The following is a 20,773-nucleotide window of genomic DNA, read 5'->3' on the forward strand; positions in this document are numbered from 1 at the left end:
CAGTTTAGGGCACTGACTCTGTGCTGGCTGGTTGAATATATATAACCAGGAGATTTACACTCTCCTCAATTCAGGGCACTTACGCTGTGCTGGCTGTTTACAAATATATAACCATGAGATTTACGCCATCCTCAGTTTTCGGCACTGACTCTGTGCTGGCTGGTTAAATGGATATAACCAGGAGATTTACACTCTCTTCTGTTTAGGGCACTCAGTCTGATCTACACTCTCCTTTGTTTACGGCACTGAGTCTGTGCTGGCTGGCTAAATATATATAACCAGGAGAATTACACTCTCCTCAAACTAGGGCACTGACTCTGACCCTGCTGGTTAAATATATATAACCAGGAGATTTACACTCTCCTCAGTTTCGGGCACTGAGTCTGTGCTGGCTATTTAAATATATATAACCAGGAGATTTACACTCTCCTCAGTTTTGGACACTGACTCTATGCTGGCTGGTTAAATATATATAACCAGGAGACTTACACTCTCCTCAGTTTAAGGAACTGACTCTGTGCTGGCTGTTTATATAGATAGAACCAGGAGATTTATACTCTCCTCAGTTTAAGGCACTGAGTCTGTGCTGGCTGTTTAAATATATACAACCAGGAGATTTAAACTCTCCACAGTTTAGGGCACTGGAAGTGTTCTGGCTATTTAAATATATATAACCAGGAGATTTACACTCTCCTCAGTTTTGGACACTGACTCTATGCTGGCTGGTTAAATATATATAACCAGTGGATTAACTCTCTCCTCAGTTTAGGGCACTGACTCTGTGCTGGCTGGTGTCATATATATAACCAGGAGAATTACACTCTCCTCAGTTTAGGGCACTAACTCTGTGTTGTCTTGTTAAATAAATATAACCAGAAGATTTACACCCTCCACAGTTTAGGGCAATGACTCTGTGCTGGCTGCTAAAATATATATCACCAGGAGATTTACCCTCTCCTCAGTTAAGGGCACTGAAACTGTGCTGGCTGTTTAAATATATATAACCAGGAGATTTACGCTCTTTTCAGTTTAGGGTAATGACTCTGTGCTGGCTGGTTAATTATATATATAACCATGAGATTTATAAATCTCCACGGTTTAGGGCACTGTGTCCGGGCTGGCTGGTTGCCTGCATATAGCCAGGATATTTGCACTGTCCTTAGTTTCGGGCACTGACTCTGTGCTGGCTGGTTAAATATATATAACCAGGAGATTTTCACTCTCTTCATTTTAGGGCAATGACTCCGTGCTGGCTTTTTCATATATATATATACATAACCAGGAGATTTATAAATCTCCTCAGTTTAGGGCAATGAGTCCGTGCTGGCTGGTTGATTATCGATAGCAAGAAGATTTACGCTCTCCTCAGTTTAGGGCACTGACTCTGTGCTGGCTGGTTGAATATATATAACCAGGAGATTTCCCCTCTCCACAGTTAAGGACACTGACTCTGTGCTTTCTGGTTGAATATATATAACTAGGAGATTTCCCCTCTCCTCAGTTTAGGGCACTGACTCTGTGCTTTCTGGTTGAATATATATAACCAGGAGATTTACACTCTCCTCAGTTTCGGGCACTGATTCTGTGCTGGCTGTTTAAATATATATAACCAGGAGATTTACACTCTCCTCAATTTCGGGCAATGACTCTGTGCTGGCTGGTTAAATATATATAACCAGGAGATTTACTCTCTCCTCAGTTCAGGGCACTTACGCTGTGCTGGCTGCTTAACAATATATAACCAGGAGATTTACGCCATCCTCAGTTTAGAGCACTGAGTCTGTGCTGGCTGTTTAAATATATACAACCAGGAGATTTAAACTCTCCTCAGAATTGGACACTGACTTGGTGCTGGCTGTTTAAATATATATAACCAGGAGATTTACACTCTCCTCAGTTTCGGTCACTGTGTCTGTGCTGGCTGCTAAAATATATATCACCAGGAGACTTACCCTCTCCTCAGTTAAGGGCACTGAAACTGTGCTGGCTATTTAAATATATATAACCAGGAGATTTTCACTCTCTTCAGTTTAGAGCAATGATTCTGTGCTGGCTGGTTATATATATTTTCATAACCAGGAGATTTACCCTCTCCTCAGTTAAGGGCACTAAAACTGTGCTGGCTATTTAAATATATATAACCAGGAGATTTACGCTCTTTTCAGTTTAGGGCAATGACTCTGTGCTGGCTGGTTAATTATATATATAACCATGAGATTTATAAATCTTCACAGTTTAGGGCACTGAGGCCGTGCTGGCTGGTTGCATGCATATAGCCAGGAGATTTGCACTGTCCTTAGTTTCGGGCACTGACTCTGTGCTGGCTGGTTAAATATATATAACCAGGAGATTTACGCTCTCCTCAGTTTAGGGCACTGACTCTGTGCTGGCTGTTTAAATATATTTTACCAGGAGATTTACACTCTCCTCAGTTTAGGGCACTGACTCCGTGCTGGCTGGTTAAATATATATAACCAGGAGATTTTCCCTTTTCCCAGTTTAGGACATGACTCTGTGCTTTCTTGTTGAATATATATAACCTGGAGATTTACACTCTCCTCAGTTTCGGGCACTTACTCTACGGTTGCTGGTTAAATATATCTAACCAGGAGATTTACACTCTCCTCAGTTTCGGGAACTGACTCTGCGCCTGATTGTAAAATATATATAACCGGGAGATTTGCACTCTACACAGTTTGGGGCAATGACTCTATACTGGCTTGTTCAATATGTATAACCAGGAGATTTACTCTCTCCTCAGTTCAGGGCACTTACGCTGTGCTGGCTGGTTAAAAATATATAACAAGGAGATTTACAGTCTGCTCAGTTTAGGGCACTGAGTCTGTGCTGGCTGGTTAAATATATATAACTAGGAGATTTACCTTCTCCTCAGTTTAGTGCACTGACTCTGTCCCTTCCGGTTAAATATATATAACCAGGAGATTTACACTCTCCTCAGTTTAGGGCATTTACGCTGTGCTGGCTGGTTAAACATATATAACCAGTGGATTAACTCTCTCCTCAGTTTAGGGCACTGACTCTGTGCTGGCTGGTGTAATATATATAACCAGGGGATTTACAATCTCCTCTGTTTCGGGCATTTACGCTGTGCTGGCTGTTTAAATATACATAACCAGGAGATTAACACTCTCTTCAGTTGAGGGCACTGACTCTGTTCTGGCTGATTAAATGTATATAACCAGGAGATTTACACTTTCCTAACTTTCGGGCTCTGACTCTGCGCTGGCTGTTAAAATATATATAACCACGAGTTTTACACCCTCCTCAGTTTTGGACTGTGACTCTGTGCTGGCTGTTTAAATATATAAAACCAGGAGGTTTGCATTCTCCTCAGTTTAGAGCAATGATTCTGTGCTGGCTGGTTAAATATATATAACCAGGAGATTTACACTCTCTTCATTTTATGGCACTGAGTCAGTGCTATGTGGTTAAATGTTTCTAAACACGAGATATACACTCTCCTAAGTTTCAGGCACTGACTCTGCGCCTGCTGGTAAAATATATACAACTGGAAGAATTGCACTCGACACAGTTTGGGGCAATGACTCTGTGCTGGCTGGTTAAATATATATAACCAGGAGATTTACACTCTCCTCAGTTTAGGGCACTGATTCTGATTGACACTCTCCTTAGTTTAGGGCACTGATTCTGTGCTGGCTGGTGTAATATATATAACGTGGAGATTTACACTCTCCTCAGTTTAGGGCACTGACTCTGTGCTGGCTGGTTGAATATATATAACCAGGAGATTTACACTCGCCTCATTTTCAGGCAATGACTCTGTGCTGGCTGGTTAATTGTATATGCCCAGGAGATTTCCACTCTCCTCATATTAGGGCACTGACTTAGTGATGGTTGTATAAATATATATTACCAGGATATTTCCCCTCTCCTCAGTTTAGGGCACTGACTGGGTGCTGGCTGTTTAAATATTTTTAACCACGTGATTTACGCTCTCCTCAGTTTAGGGCACTGTCTCTGTCCTGGCCGGTTAAATATATATAACCAGGAGACTTACACTCTCCTCAGTTTTGGGCACTGAATCTATGCTGGCTGGTTAACTATATATAATCAGGAGATTTACGCTCTCCTTAGTTTAGGCCATTGAGTCTGTGCTAGCTGTTTAAATATATTTAACCAGGAGATTCACACTCTCCTCAGTTTAGGGCAATCACTCTGTGCTGGCTGGTTAAATATATATCACCAGGAGATTTACACTCTCCTCAGTTTAGGGCACTGACTCTGCGCCTGCTGGTTAAATATACATAACCAGGAGATTTGCACTCTCCTCAGTTTAGGGCAATGACTCTGTGCTGGCTGGTTAAATTTATATAACCAGATGATTTACTCTCTCCTCAGTTTAGTGCACTGAATCTGTGCTGGCTGGTTAAATAGATATAACCAGAAGATTACCCCTCTCCTCAGTTTAGGGCACTGACTCTGTGCTGACTGGTTAAATATTTTTAACCAGCAGATTTACGCTCTCCTCAGTTTAGGGCACTGGCTCTGTGCTGGATGTTTAAATATATATAACGAGAAGATTTCCCCTCTACCACTTTAGGGCACTGAATCTGCGCTGGCTGGATAAATATATATAACCAGGAGATTTACACGGTCCTTAGTTTAGTGCAATGTCTCTGTCCTGGCTGGTTAAATACATATAACCAGGAGATTTACACTGTCCTTAGTTTAGGGCACTGACACCGTGCTGGCTGGTTTAATATATATAACCAGGAGATTTAACCTCTCCTCAGTTTAGGGAACTGAGTATATGTTGGCTCGTTAAATAAAAATAACCAGGAGATTACACTATCCTCAGTTTATGGCACTGAATCTGTACTGGCCGGTTAAAGACATATAACCAGGAGATTTACACTCCCTTCAGTTTAGGGCACTGACTCTGTGCTGAATGGTTGAATATATATAACCAAAAGATTTACAATCTACTCAATTTAGGGCACTGATTCAGCGCTGTCTGGTTAAAAAGATGTAACCAGGAAATTCACACTCTCCTTAGTTTAGGTCACTGAATCTGTGCTGGCTGGTTAAATATATATAACCAGAAGATTACCCCTCTCCTCAGTTTAGGGCACTGACACCGTGCTGACTCTTTAAATACTTTTAACCTGGAGTTTTAATGTATGCACAGTTTCGGGCAATGACTCTGTGCTGACTGGTTAAATATATATTACCAGAAGATTTTCCCTGTCCACAGTTAAGGGCACTGACTCTGTGCTGGCTGGTTAAATATATATATGACCAGCAGATTTACCCGCTCCTCAGTTTAGGGCACTGACTCTGCGCTGGCTGGTTAAATATATACAACCAGGACATTTACCCACTCCTCAGTTTAAGGCACTGACTCAGTGCTGGCTGGTTAAATATACATAACCAGAAGATTTAACCTCTCTTCAGTTTAGGGCACTGAGTCTATGCTGGCTGGTTAAATATATACAAACAGGAAATTTGCACTCTCCTCAGTTTAGGTCACTGAACCTGTGCTTGCTGGTTAAATATATATAACCAGGAAATTTACACTCTCCTCATTTTAGGGCACTGACTCTGTGCTGGCTGGTTGAATATATATAGCCAGGAGATTTACAATCTCCTCAGTTAAGGCACTCACTCTGTCTTGGCTGGATAAAAATATATAACCAGGAGATTTACACTGTCCGTAGATTAGGGCACTGACTCCGTGCTGGCTGGTTAATTATATATAACCTGGAGATTTACACTCTCCTTCGTTTAGAGCACTGACTCTGTGCTTGCTGGTTGAATATATATAACCAGGGGATTTACACTCTCCTCAGTTTCGGGCACTGACTCTGTGCTGGCTGTTTAAAAATATATAACGAGACGATTACCCCACTACCACATTAGGGCACTGACTCTGCTGGCTGTTTAAATATTTTTAACAAGGAGATTTACGCTCTCCTCAGTTTAGGGCACTGAGTCCGTGCTGGCTGGTTGAATATATATATACCAGGAGATTTACACTCTCCTCTGTTTTGGGCACTGACACTGCGCTGGCTGTTTAAATATATATAACCAGGAAATTTACACTCTCCTCAGTTTAGGGCAATGCCTCTGAGCTGGCTGTTTATAATATACGTAACCAGGAGATTTACCCTCTCCTCAGTTTAGAGCACTGAATCTGTACTGGCTGTTTAAAGATACATAACCAGGAGATTTACACTCTCCGCCGTTTAGGGGACTGACTCTGTGCTGGATGGTTAAATATATATAACCAAAAGATTTACAGTCTTCTCAATTTTGGGCACTGTCTCCGTGCTGGCTGGTTAAATATAAATAACCAGGAGATTTACACTTTCCTCAGTTTAGGGCACTGACTCTGTGCTGGCTGTTTAAAAATATATAACGAGAAGATTACGCCTCTACCACATTAGGGCACTGACTCTGCTGGCTGTTTAAATATTTTTAACTAGGAGATTTACGCTCTCCTCAGTTTCAGGCACTGACTCTGTGCTGACTGGTTAAATATATATAACCTGGAGATTTACACTCTCCTCAGTTTAGGGCACTGAGTCCGTGCTGGCTGGTTGAATACATATAACCTGGAGATTTACACTCTCCTCTGTTTTGGGCACTGACTCTGCGCTGGCTGTTTAATTATATATAACCAGGAGATTTACCCTCTCCTCAGTTTAGGGCACTGAATCTGTGCTGTCTGGTTAAATATATATAACCAGGAGATTTTACATCTCCTCAGTTTTTAGCACTGAATCTGTACTGGCCGTTTAAAGAAACATAACCAGGAGATTTACACACTCCTCCGTTTAGGGGACTGACTCTGTGCTGGATGGTTAAATATATATATAACCAAAATTTTACAGTTTTCTCAATTTAGGGCACTGATTCTGCGTTGGCTGGTTAAATATATATCACCTAGAGATTTACACTCTCCTCAGTTTAGGGCACTGAATCTGTGCTGGCTGGTTAAATAGATATAACCAGGATATTTCCCCTCTCCTCAGTTTAGGGCACTGACTCTGTGCTGGATATTTAATTATATATAACGAGAAGATTTCCCCTCTACTACTTTAGGGAACTGACTCTGCGCTGGCTGTTTAAATATTTTTAACCAGGAGACATATGCTCTCCTCAGTTTTGGGCACTGACTCTGTGCTGGCTGGATAAATATATATATAACCAGCAGATTTACCCTCTCCTCAGTTTAGGGCACTGAATCTGTGCTTGCTGGTTAAATATATATAACCAGGAGATTTACACTCTCTTCAGTTTAGGGCACTGACTCTGTGCTGGCTGGTTGAATATATATATCCAGGAGATTTCCCCTCTCCACAGTTTAGGACACTGACTCTGTGCTTTCTGGTTGAATATATATAACCAGGAGATTTACTCTCTCCTCAGTTCAGGGCACTTACGCTGTGCTGGCTGCTTAAAAATATATAACCAGGAGATTTACGCCATCCACAGTTTAGGGCACTGAGTCTGTGCTGGCTGTTTAAATATATACAACCAGGAGATTTACAATCTCCTCAGTTTAGGGCACTCACTCTGTCTTGGCTGGTTAAAAATATATAACAAGGAGATTTACACTGTCCTTAGTTTAGGGCACTGACTCCGTGCTGGCTGGTTAATTCTATATAACCTGGAGATTTACACTCTCCTTCGTTTCGAGCACTGAATCTGTGCTTGCTGGTTGAATATCTATAACCAGGGGATTTACACTCTCCTCAGTTTTGGCCACTGTCTCTGTGATGGCTGGTTAATTATATATAACCAGGAGATTTACACTATCCTCAGTTTAGGGCACTGACTCTGTGCTGGCCGGTTAAATATATAGATAATCAGCAGATTTACCCTCTCCCCAGTTTAGGGCACAGACTCTGCGCTGGCTGGTTAAATATATACAACCATGACATTTACCCGCTCCTCAGTTTAAGGCACTGACTCTGTGCTGGCTGGTTAAATATATATAACCAGGAGATTTAACCTCTCCTCAGTTTAGGGCACTGAGTCTATGCTGTCTGGTTAAAAATATATAACCAGGAGATTTACACTGTCCTTAGTTTAGGGCACTGTCTCTGTCCTGGCTGGTTAAATATATATAACCAGGACATTTACCAGCTCCTCAGTTTAAGGCACTGACTCTGTGATGGCAGTTTAAATATATATAACGAGAAGATTTCCCCTCTCCAACTTTACGGCACTGATTCTGTGCTGGCTGTTTAAATATTTTTAACCAGGAGATTTACGCTCTGCACATTTTCGGGCACTGACTCTGTTCAATATATATATAACCAGCAGATTTACCCTCCACTCAGTTTAGGCCACAGAATCTGTGCTGGCTGATTAAAAATTTTTTACCAGCAGATTTACACACTCCTCAGTTTAGGGCACTGACTCTGCACTGGTTGGTTAAATGTATATAACCAGGAGATTACCACTCTCCTCAGTTTCGGGCAGTTTCTATGTGCTGGCTGTTTTAAAATATATAACGAGAAGATTTACCCTCTACCACTTTAGGGCACTGACTCCGTGCTGGCTGTTTAAAGATATATAACCAGGAGATTTAACCTCTCCTTTGTTAAGGGCACTGAGTCGATGCTGGCTGGATAAATATACATAACCAGGAGATTTACACTCTCAACAGTTTAGGACAATGACTCTGTGTTGGCTGGTTAAATATATATAACCAGGAGATTTACCCTTTCCTCAGTTTAGGGCACTGAATCTGTTCTGGCTGGTTGAATATATCGAGCCAGTAGATTTACAATCTCCTCAGTTTAGGGCACTGACTCTGTCTTGGCTGGTTAAAAAAATATAACCAGGAGATTTACACTCTCCTCAGTTCAGGGCACTGAATCTGTGCTGGCTGGTTAAATATATATAACCAGGAGATTTACACTCTCCTCAGCTTAGGGCACTGACTCTGTGCTGGCTGGTTAAATATATATAACCAGGAGATTTACACTGTCCTTAGCTTAGGGCACTGACTCTGTGCTGGCTGGTTAAATATATATAACCAGGAGATTTACACTGTCCTTAGCTTAGGGCACTGTCTCTGTCCTGGCTGGTTAATTCTATACTGCCAGGAGATTTACACTCTCCTCAGTTTAGGGCATTGAATCTGTGCTGGCTGGTTAAATATATATAACCAGGAGATTTACACTCTCCTCAGTTTAGGGCACTGAATCTCTGCTCGCTGGTTGAATATATATAACCAGGAGATTTACACTCTCCTCAGTTGGGGGCAATGACTCTGTGCTGGCTGGTTAAATATATATAACCAGGGGATTTACCCTCTCCTCAGGTTAGGGCACTGACTATGTGCTGGCTAGTTAAATATATAAAACCAGAAGATGTACCCTCTCCTCATTTTAGGGTACAGACTCTGTGCTGGCTGTTTAAATATTTTTAACCAGGGGATTTACGCTCTCCTCAGTTTCGGCACTGACTCTGTGCTGGCTGGTTAAATATATATAACCACGAGATTTACCCTCTCTTCAGTTTAGGGCACTGACTCTGTGCTGGCTGGTTGAATATATATAACCAGGGGATTTACTCTCTCCTCAGTTTCGGGCACTGACTCTGTGCTGGCTGGTTGAATATATATAACCAGGAGATTTACTCTCTCCTCAGTTTCGGGCACTGACTCTGTGCTGGCTGGTTGAATATATATAACCAGGAGATTTACTCTCTCCTCAGTTTAGGGCACTGACTCTGTGCTGGCTGGTTGAATATATATAACCAGGAGATTTACTCTCTCCTCAGTTTCGGGCACTGATTCTGCGCTGGCTGGTTGAATATATATAACCAGGAGATTTACTCTCTCCTCAGTTTAGGGCACTGACTCTGTGCTGGCTGGTTGAATATATATAACCAGGAGATTTACTCTCTCCTCAGTTTAGGGCACTGACTCTGTGCTGGCTGGTTGAATATATATAACCAGGAGATTTACTCTCTCCTCAGTTTAGGGCACTGACTCTGTACTGGCTGGTTGAATATATATAACCAGGAGATTTACTCTCTCCTCAGTTTCGGGCACTGACTCTGTGCTGGCTGGTTGAATATATATAACCAGGAGATTTACTCTCTCCTCAGTTTCGGGCACTGACTCTGTGCTGGCTGGTTGAATATATATAACCAGGAGATTTACACTCTCCTCAGTTTCGGGCACTGACTCTGTGCTGGCTGGTTGAATATATATAACCAGGAGATTTACTCTCTCCTCAGTTTCGGGCACTGATTCTGCGCTGGCTGGTTGAATATATATAACCAGGAGATTTACTCTCTCCTCAGTTTAGGGCACTGACTCTGTGCAGGCTGGTTACATATATTTAACCACGTGATTTAACCCTCTCTTCTGTTTAGGGCACTGAATCTGTTCTGGCTGGTTGAGTATATATAACCAGGAAATTTACACTCTCCCCAGTTTTGGGCACTGACTATGTGCAGGCTGGGTAAATATTTATTACCAGGAGACTGACACTCTCCTCAGTTTTGGACACTGTTTCCGTGCTGGCTGGTTAAATATATATAATCAGGGGATTTACACTGTCCTTAAGTTAGGGCACTGACTTTGTCCAGGCTCGTTAAATATATATAATCAGGAGACTTACCCTCTCCTCAGTTTCGGGCACTGACTCTGTGCTGGCTGGTTAAAGATATACAACCAGGAGATTGACACTTTCCTCAGTTTAGGGGACTGACTCTGTGCTGGCTGGTTGAATATGTCTAACCAAAAGATATACACTCGATTCAGTTTAGGGCACTGATTCTGTGCTGGCTGGTTAAATATTTATAACCAGGAGATTTGCACTCTCCTCAGTTTACGGCACTGAATCAATACTGGCTGGTTGAATATATATTGCCTGTAGATTTACCCTCTCCTCTGTTTTGGGTACTGACTCTGCGCTGACTGTATAAATATATATAAACAGAATATTTACACTGTCCTCAGTTTAGGGCACTGACTCTGCTGGCAGGTTAAAGATATATAACCAGGAGATTTGCACTCTTCTCAGTTTCGAGCACTTACTCTGTGCTGTCTGGGTAAATATATATAACCAGGAGATTTGCACTCTTCTCTGTTTCGGGCATTGACTCTGCGCTTGCTGGTTAAATACATATATAACCAGGAGGTTTACACTCTCCTCAGTTTTGGGCACAGACTCTGCGCTGGCTGGTTAAATATATACAACCATGACATTTACCCGCTCCTCAGTTTAAGGCAATGACTCTGTGCTGGCTGGTTAAATATATATAACCAGGAGATTTATACTCTCTTCAGTTTAGGGCTCTGACACTGTGCTGGCTGGTTAAATATATATAAACAGGAGATGTGCACTCTCCTCAATTTAGGGCACTGACTCTGTGCTGGCTGGTTAATTATATATAACCAGGAGATTTACACTCTCCTCAGTTTAGGGCAATGACTCTGTGCTGGCTGGTCAAATATATATAACCAGAAGATTTTCCCTCTTCTCAGTTTAGGGCACTGAGTCTGTGCTGACTGGTTGAATATATCAAGCCAGGAAATTTACACTCTCCTCAGTTTAGGCCGCCGACTCTTTACTGGCTGGTTAAATATATATAACCAGGAGATTTACACTCTCCTTATTTGAGGGCATTGTCTCTGTCCTCGCTGGTTAAATATATATAACCTGGGGATTTTCCCTCTCCTCAGTTTAGGGCATTGGATCTGTGGGGGCTAGTTGAATATATATAACCAGGAGATTATCACTCTCCTCCGTTTAGGGCACTGACTCTGTGCTGGCTGGTTAATTATATATAACCAGGAGATTAACTCTCTCCTCAGTTTAGGGCACTGAGTCTGTACTGGCTTGTTAAATATTTATAACCAGGATATTTACACTCTCCTCAGTTTAGGGCAATGACTCTGTGCTGACTGGTCAAATATATATAACCAGAAGATTTTCCCTCTTCTCAGTTTAGGGCACTGAGTCTGTGCTGTCTGTTTCAATGAATTTCGCCAGGAGATTTACAATCTCCTCAGTTTAGGGCACTGACTCTCTCTTGGCTGGTTAAAAATATATAACCAGGAGATTTACACTCTCCTCAGTTCAGGGCACTGAATCTGTGCTGGCTGGTTAAATATATATAACCAGGAGATTTACACTCTCCTCAGCTTAGGGCACTGACTCTGTGCTGGCTGGTTAAATATATATAACCAGGAGATTTACACTGTCCTTAGCTTAGGGCACTGACTCTGTGCTGGCTGGTTAAATATATATAACCAGGAGATTTACACTGTCCTTAGCTTAGGGCACTGTCTCTGTCCTGGCTGGTTAATTCTATACTGCCAGGAGATTTACACTCTCCTCAGTTTAGGGCATTGAATCTGTGCTGGCTGGTTAAATATATATAACCAGGAGATTTACACTCTCCTCAGTTTAGGGCACTGAATCTCTGCTCGCTGGTTGAATATATATAACCAGGAGATTTACACTCTCCTCAGTTGGGGGCAATGACTCTGTGCTGGCTGGTTAAATATATATAACCAGGGGATTTACCCTCTCCTCAGGTTAGGGCACTGACTATGTGCTGGCTAGTTAAATATATAAAACCAGAAGATGTACCCTCTCCTCATTTTAGGGTACAGACTCTGTGCTGGCTGTTTAAATATTTTTAACCAGGGGATTTACGCTCTCCTCAGTTTCGGCACTGACTCTGTGCTGACTGGTTAAATATATATAACCACGAGATTTACCCTCTCTTCAGTTTAGGGCACTGACTCTGTGCTGGCTGGTTGAATATATATAACCAGGAGATTTACTCTCTCCTCAGTTTCGGGCACTGACTCTGTGCTGGCTGGTTGAATATATATAACCAGGAGATTTACTCTCTCCTCAGTTTCGGGCACTGACTCTGTGCTGGCTGGTTGAATATATATAACCAGGAGATTTACTCTCTCCTCAGTTTAGGGCACTGACTCTGTGCTGGCTGGTTGAATATATATAACCAGGAGATTTACTCTCTCCTCAGTTTCGGGCACTGATTCTGCGCTGGCTGGTTGAATATATATAACCAGGAGATTTACTCTCTCCTCAGTTTAGGGCACTGACTCTGTGCTGGCTGGTTGAATATATATAACCAGGAGATTTACTCTCTCCTCAGTTTAGGGCACTGACTCTGTGCTGGCTGGTTGAATATATATAACCAGGAGATTTACTCTCTCCTCAGTTTAGGGCACTGACTCTGTGCTGGCTGGTTGAATATATATAACCAGGAGATTTACTCTCTCCTCAGTTTCGGGCACTGACTCTGTGCTGGCTGGTTGAATATATATAACCAGGAGATTTACTCTCTCCTCAGTTTCGGGCACTGACTCTGTGCTGGCTGGTTGAATATATATAACCAGGAGATTTACACTCTCCTCAGTTTCGGGCACTGACTCTGTGCTGGCTGGTTGAATATATATAACCAGGAGATTTACTCTCTCCTCAGTTTCGGGCACTGATTCTGCGCTGGCTGGTTGAATATATATAACCAGGAGATTTACTCTCTCCTCAGTTTAGGGCACTGACTCTGTGCAGGCTGGTTACATATATTTAACCACGTGATTTAACCCTCTCTTCTGTTTAGGGCACTGAATCTGTTCTGGCTGGTTGAGTATATATAACCAGGAAATTTACACTCTCCCCAGTTTTGGGCACTGACTATGTGCAGGCTGGGTAAATATTTATTACCAGGAGACTGACACTCTCCTCAGTTTTGGACACTGTTTCCGTGCTGGCTGGTTAAATATATATAATCAGGGGATTTACACTGTCCTTAAGTTAGGGCACTGACTTTGTCCAGGCTCGTTAAATATATATAATCAGGAGACTTACCCTCTCCTCAGTTTCGGGCACTGACTCTGTGCTGGCTGGTTAAAGATATACAACCAGGAGATTGACACTTTCCTCAGTTTAGGGGACTGACTCTGTGCTGGCTGGTTGAATATGTCTAACCAAAAGATATACACTCGATTCAGTTTAGGGCACTGATTCTGTGCTGGCTGGTTAAATATTTATAACCAGGAGATTTGCACTCTCCTCAGTTTACGGCACTGAATCAATACTGGCTGGTTGAATATATATTGCCTGTAGATTTACCCTCTCCTCTGTTTTGGGTACTGACTCTGCGCTGACTGTATAAATATATATAAACAGAATATTTACACTGTCCTCAGTTTAGGGCACTGACTCTGCTGGCAGGTTAAAGATATATAACCAGGAGATTTACACTTTCCTCAGTTTAGCGCACTGACTGTGTGATGTCTGGTTAAATATATATAACCAGGAGATTTGCACTCTTCTCAGTTTCGAGCACTTACTCTGTGCTGTCTGGGTAAATATATATAACCAGGAGATTTGCACTCTTCTCTGTTTCGGGCATTGACTCTGCGCTTGCTGGTTAAATACATATATAACCAGGAGGTTTACACTCTCCTCAGTTTTGGGCACAGACTCTGCGCTGGCTGGTTAAATATATACAACCATGACATTTACCCGCTCCTCAGTTTAAGGCAATGACACTGTGCTGGCTGGTTAAATATATATAAACAGGAGATGTGCACTCTCCTCAATTTAGGGCACTGACTCTGTGCTGGCTGGTTAATTATATATAACCAGGAGATTTACACTCTCCTCAGTTTAGGGCAATGACTCTGTGCTGGCTGGTCAAATATATATAACCAGAAGATTTTCCCTCTTCTCAGTTTAGGGCACTGAGTCTGTGCTGACTGGTTGAATATATCAAGCCAGGAAATTTACACTCTCCTCAGTTTAGGCCGCCGACTCTTTACTGGCTGGTTAAATATATATAACCAGGAGATTTACACTCTCCTTATTTGAGGGCATTGTCTCTGTCCTCGCTGGTTAAATATATATAACCTGGGGATTTTCCCTCTCCTCAGTTTAGGGCATTGGATCTGTGGGGGCTAGTTGAATATATATAACCAGGAGATTATCACTCTCCTCCGTTTAGGGCACTGACTCTGTGCTGGCTGGTTAATTATATATAACCAGGAGATTAACTCTCTCCTCAGTTTAGGGCACTGAGTCTGTACTGGCTTGTTAAATATTTATAACCAGGATATTTACACTCTCCTCAGTTTAGGGCAATGACTCTGTGCTGACTGGTCAAATATATATAACCAGAAGATTTTCCCTCTTCTCAGTTTAGGGCACTGAGTCTGTGCTGTCTGTTTCAATGAATTTCGCCAGGAGATTTACAATCTCCTCAGTTTAGGGCACTGACTCTGTGCTGGCTGGGGAAATATTTATAACCCGGAGATCTACACTCTCGTCAGTTTAGGGCACTGACTCTGTGCTGGCTGGTTGAACATATATAACCAAAAGATTTGCATTCTACTCAGTTTAGGGCACTAATTCTGCGCTGGCTGGTTAAATATATACAACCAGGAGATTTACACTCTCCTCAGCTTAAGGCAATGACACTGAACTTGCTGTTTAAATAAATACATAACCAGGAGATTTATACTCTCTTCAGTTTAGGGAACTGACTCTTTGCTGGCTGGTTAAATATATATAAATAGCAGATGTACACTGTCCTTAGTTTATGGCACTGACTCTGTGCTGGCTGCTTTAATATAAATAACGAGGAGATTTACACTGTCCTCATTTTAGGGCACTGACACTGTGCTGGCTGGTTAAATATACATAACCAGGAGATTTACAATCTCCTCAGTTTAGAGAGCTGACTATGTCACGATGGTTAAATATATATACCCAGGAGACTTACACTCTCCTCAGTTTTGGGCACTGACTCTGTGCTGGTTGGTTTAATATATATAACAAGGAGATGTACACTCTCCTCAGTTGAGGGCACTGCTTGCTGCTTAAATATATAAATCCAGGAGATTTCACCTCTCCTCAGTTTAGGACACTGAATCTGTGCTTTCTGGTTGAATATATAGAACCAGTAGATTTACTCTCTCCTCCGTTGAGGGCACTGGCACTGTGCTGGCTGATTGAATATATATAACCAGGAGATTTACACTCTCCTCAGTTTAGCGCACTGACATTGCACTCCCTGTTTCAATATATATAACCAGGACATCTTCACTTTTCTCAGTTTAGGGCACTGACTATGTCAGGCTGGTTAAATATATATAACCAGGAGATTGACACTCTCCTCAGTTTCGGGCACTGACTCTGTGCTGGCTGGTTAAGTATATATAACCAGGAGATTTACACTGTCCTTAGTTGAGGGCACTGTCTCTGTCCTCGCTGGTTAAATATATATAACCTGGGGATTTTCCCTCTCCTCAGTTTAGGGCATTGGATCTGGGGGGGCTAGTTAAATATATATAACCAGGAGATTAACACTCTCCTCCGTTTAGGGCACCGAGTCTGTGCTGGCTGTTTCAATAAATATAGCCAGGAGATTTACACTCTCCTCAGTTTTGGACACTGACTCCGTGCTGGCTGGTTAAATATCTATAACCAGAAGATTTACACTCTCCTCAGTTTAGGGCACTGACTCTGTGCTGGCTGGTTGAACATATACAACCAAAAGATGTGCACTCTACTCAGTTTAGGGTACTACGTCTGCGCTGGCTGGTTAAATATATATAACCAGGAGATTTACACTCTCCTCAGTTGAGGGCACTGACCCTATGCTTGCTGCTTAAATATATAAATCCAGGAGATTTCACCTCTCCTCAGTTTAGGACACTGAATCTGTGCTTTCTGGTTGAATATATAGAACCAGTAGATTTACTCTCTCCTCAGTTGAGGGCACTGACACTGTGCTGGCTAGTTGAATATATATAACCAGGAGATTTACACTCTCCTCAGTTTAGCGCACTGACATTGCGCTCCCTGTTTCAATATATATAACCAGGAGATCTTCACTTTTCTCAGTTTAGGGCACTGACTATGTCAGGCTGGTGAAATATATTTAATCAGGAGATTTACACTCTCCTCAGTTTAGAACACTGACTGTGCTTGCTGGTTGAAAATACATAACCAGGAGATTGACACTCTCCTCAGTTCGAGCACTGACTCTATGCTGGCTGGTTAAGTATATATAACCTGGGGATTTTCTCTCTCCTCAGTTTCGGGCAGTGAATCTGTGCTGGCTGGTTAAATATATATAACCAGGAGATTAACACTCTCCTCAGTTTAGGGCACTGAGTCTGTGCTGGTTGGTTGAATATACCTAGCCAGGATATTTACACTCTCCTCAGTTTAGGGCACTGTCTCTTTACTGGCTTGTTCAATATTTATAACAAGGATATTTGCACTCTTCTCTGTTTAGGGCACTGACTCTGTGCTGGCTGTTTAATTATATATAACCAGGAGATTTACACTCTCCTCAGTTTAGGGCAATGACTATGTGCAGGCTGGTTAAATATTTATAGCCAGGAGATTTAAACTCTGATCAGTTTTGGACACTTACTCCGTGCTGGCTGGTTAAATATGTATATAACCGGGAGATTTAACCTTGCATCAGTTTAGGGCACTGACTCAGTGCTGGCTGGTTGAATTTATAAAACCAGGCGATTTATACTCTCCTCAATTTAGGGCACTGAGTCCGTGCTGGCTGGTTAAATCTATATAACCTAGCGATTTTCACTCTGCTCAGTTTCGGGCACTAACTCTGCACTGGCAGGTTAAATATATATAACCAGGAGATTTACATTCTCCTCAGTTTAGGGCACTGACTCTGTGCTGGCTGGTTAAATATATATAACCAGGAGGTTTACACTCTCCTCAGTTTAGGGCACTGAGTCTGTGCTGTCTGGTTAACTATATATAACGAGGATATTTATCCTCTCCTCAGTTTAGGGCACTGGCTCTGTGCTGGCTGGTTTAATATAGATAACCAGGAGATTTACGCTCTACTCAGTTTAGGGCACTGACTCTATACTGGCTCGTTAAATATATATAAATAGGAAATTTACACTTTCCTTAGTTTTGGGCACTGTCTCTGTCCCTGCTGGTTAAATATATATAACCAGTAGATTTACACTCTCGTCAGTTTAGGGACATGATCTGTGCTGGCTGTTTAAATTTATATAACCAGGAGATTTCCACTCTCCTGCGTTTAGGGCACTGAGTCCGTGCTGGCTGGTTAAATATATATAACCAGGTGATTTGCAATCTCCTCAGTTTAGGGCACTCACTCTGCGCTGGCTGGTTAAGTATATTTCACCAGGTGATTTACACTCTCCTCAGTTTAAGGCAATGACTCTGTGCTGGCTGGTTAAATTTATATGACGAGGATATTTTATTCTCTCCGCCGTTTACGGCACTGGCTGTGAGCTGGCTGTTTAAATATACATAAACAGGAGATTTACACTCTCCTCACGTTAGGACAATGTCTCTGTGCTGGCTGGTTAAATATATATATATATAAAACTTGGAGATTTACACTCTCCTCAGTTTAGGGCACTGACTCTGCGCTGGCTGGTTGAATATATATAACCAGGAGATTTACACTCTCCTCAGTTTACGGCACTGATTCTGCGCTGGCTGGTTAAATATATACAGCATGGGGATATACACTCTCCTCAGTTTAGGGCACTGAGTCCGTGCTGGCTGGTTGAATATATATAACCAGGGGATTTAACCTTTCCTCAGTTTAGGGCACTGAATCTGTGCTGGCTGGTTTAATATAGATATCCAGGAGATTTACACTCTCCTCAGTTTAGGGCACCGACCCTACACTGGCTCGTTAAATATATATAAATAAGAGATTTACACTGTCCTTAGTTTTGGGCACTGTCTCTGTCCTGGCTGGTTAAATATATATAACCAGGAGATTTACCCTCTCCTCAGTTTAGGAACATGATCTGTGCTGGCTGTTTAAATTTATATAACCAGGAGATTTACACTCTCCTCAGTTTAGGGCACTGACTCTGCGCTGGCTGGTTAAATATATATATTCAGGTGATTTACGCTCTCCTCAGTTTTGGGCATTGACTCTGTGCTGGCTGGCTAAATTTATATAACCAGGAGATTTACACTCTCCTCAGTTTAGGGCACTGACTCTGCGCTGGCTGGTTAAATATATATAACCAGGAGATTATACTCTCCTCAGTTTAAGGCAATGACTCTGTGCTGGCTGGCTAAATTTATATAACCAGGAGATTACACTCTCCTCTGTTTAAGGCAATGACTCTGTGCTGGCTGGCTAAATTTATATAACCAGGAGATTTACACTCTTCTCAGTTTAGGGCACTGACTCTGTGCTGGCTGGATAAATATATATAACCAGGAGATTTACACTCCCGTCAGTTTAGGACTCTGACACTGTGCTGGCTGGATAAATATATATAAACAGGAGATTTACACTGTCCTCAGTTTCGGGAACTGACTCTGTGCTGGCTGGTTAAATATATATAACCAAGAGATTTACACTGTCCCAGAATATAAACGGATCTGTCAGATTGTTCCTTGCTTTTCCTGGTGATGGTTCCTGTGGATTGCAGTGTGGAACCAGGCAGCATTGCTCGGCATCTCGGAAGCTTTCCCCTCTGCTGCTTCCCATTTCTTATTGAAATATTGGGTACAGCACAAGGATGGGTTTGATTTGTTCGAAAAGTGAGAGACTGCTCCCATCAGGAACCTGAAATAATTACAGAAGCCGCTGGAAACACTGAACAGTTCCAACAGCTTCTGTAGTGCTGGGGAGGGAGGATTAATGTGTCAAATCTATGCAAGGATAAAATAAACTCCAGCCACAAAACAGTCAGTGTTCCTAAGTTTTACAAACATCCGCATAACATTTTTCTGAGCCATCAATTCCCCTTAAACCCTTCCAATGTGGAATACCATCTTTCTGACTCTCACTTTGAGAGATGTCCCTCAGTGAGCTCCTCCACCATTCTTTCCATTTCACTGGGGACCCACTATCCACAGTCTCCAATCAAATGACCTGAACTCAGACACACAGAGATCTTAAAGAGTGACACAATGCAGATAGGAAGTTGATTTCATTTCTGTTTCTGAGTCCAATCTTCACTCAGTGAAACAGAGTCCGGTGTTCAAGGCTCAAACAAGAGCTGGATTCTGCTTCTGGTGATTGTCTTCATTCAGTGAGAAGGAGGGCCGTGGGCCAGAAGGAGCTCATCATTGTGCTTCGGGTTGTCTGCTCAGTCTGCAGCATTGCAGGCCGTGGGAGCAGGGCAGTGGGAAAGGTACCTCGTGTGGACTGCAATAGGACTTTCAACACATTGTTCCAGACCAGTTACAGTGCTCCAGGAATTCTGAATGAGGATCGGAAAAATGCATTGATTGAAGGAGGAGGATCAGGGAAACAGGATAAAGCTGATGAGATCAGCAGGATTTCTCGGTAAAACTCTGTGACATTCTTTATTTTCTGCTTCATAAATCTAAAATCCGGAGCTCAATCCACTCAGAGCAATATAAGCTCAGAAACAAATCATTCAGTCCAACACATCCATCCTGAACTGATATCCGATGTAAATCACATCCTATTTGTCAGAATTTGGCCCATGTTCCTCTGAACCCTTTTTAATTCCTACACCCACCCAGATACCTTTTAAATGTTGTAATTGTACCAGCCTCCACTACTTCCTCTGGCAGCTCATGCACACAGTGCCCTCTGTGTGAAAAATGTTCCCCTTAGGTCCCTTTTATGTTTCCCCTCTCAACTTTAACATATGCCATCTGCTTCTGGACTCCCCCACTGCAGGGAAATTACCTTGCCTTTTTACCCCATTGAGGGTCCTTCATGACTTTGTGAACCTCTATAAGGTTACCTCTCA

The sequence above is a fragment of the Chiloscyllium punctatum genome, chromosome 30 (genome assembly GCF_047496795.1).
Source record: "Chiloscyllium punctatum isolate Juve2018m chromosome 30, sChiPun1.3, whole genome shotgun sequence".
NCBI classification, from domain to species: Eukaryota; Metazoa; Chordata; class Chondrichthyes; order Orectolobiformes; family Hemiscylliidae; genus Chiloscyllium; species Chiloscyllium punctatum.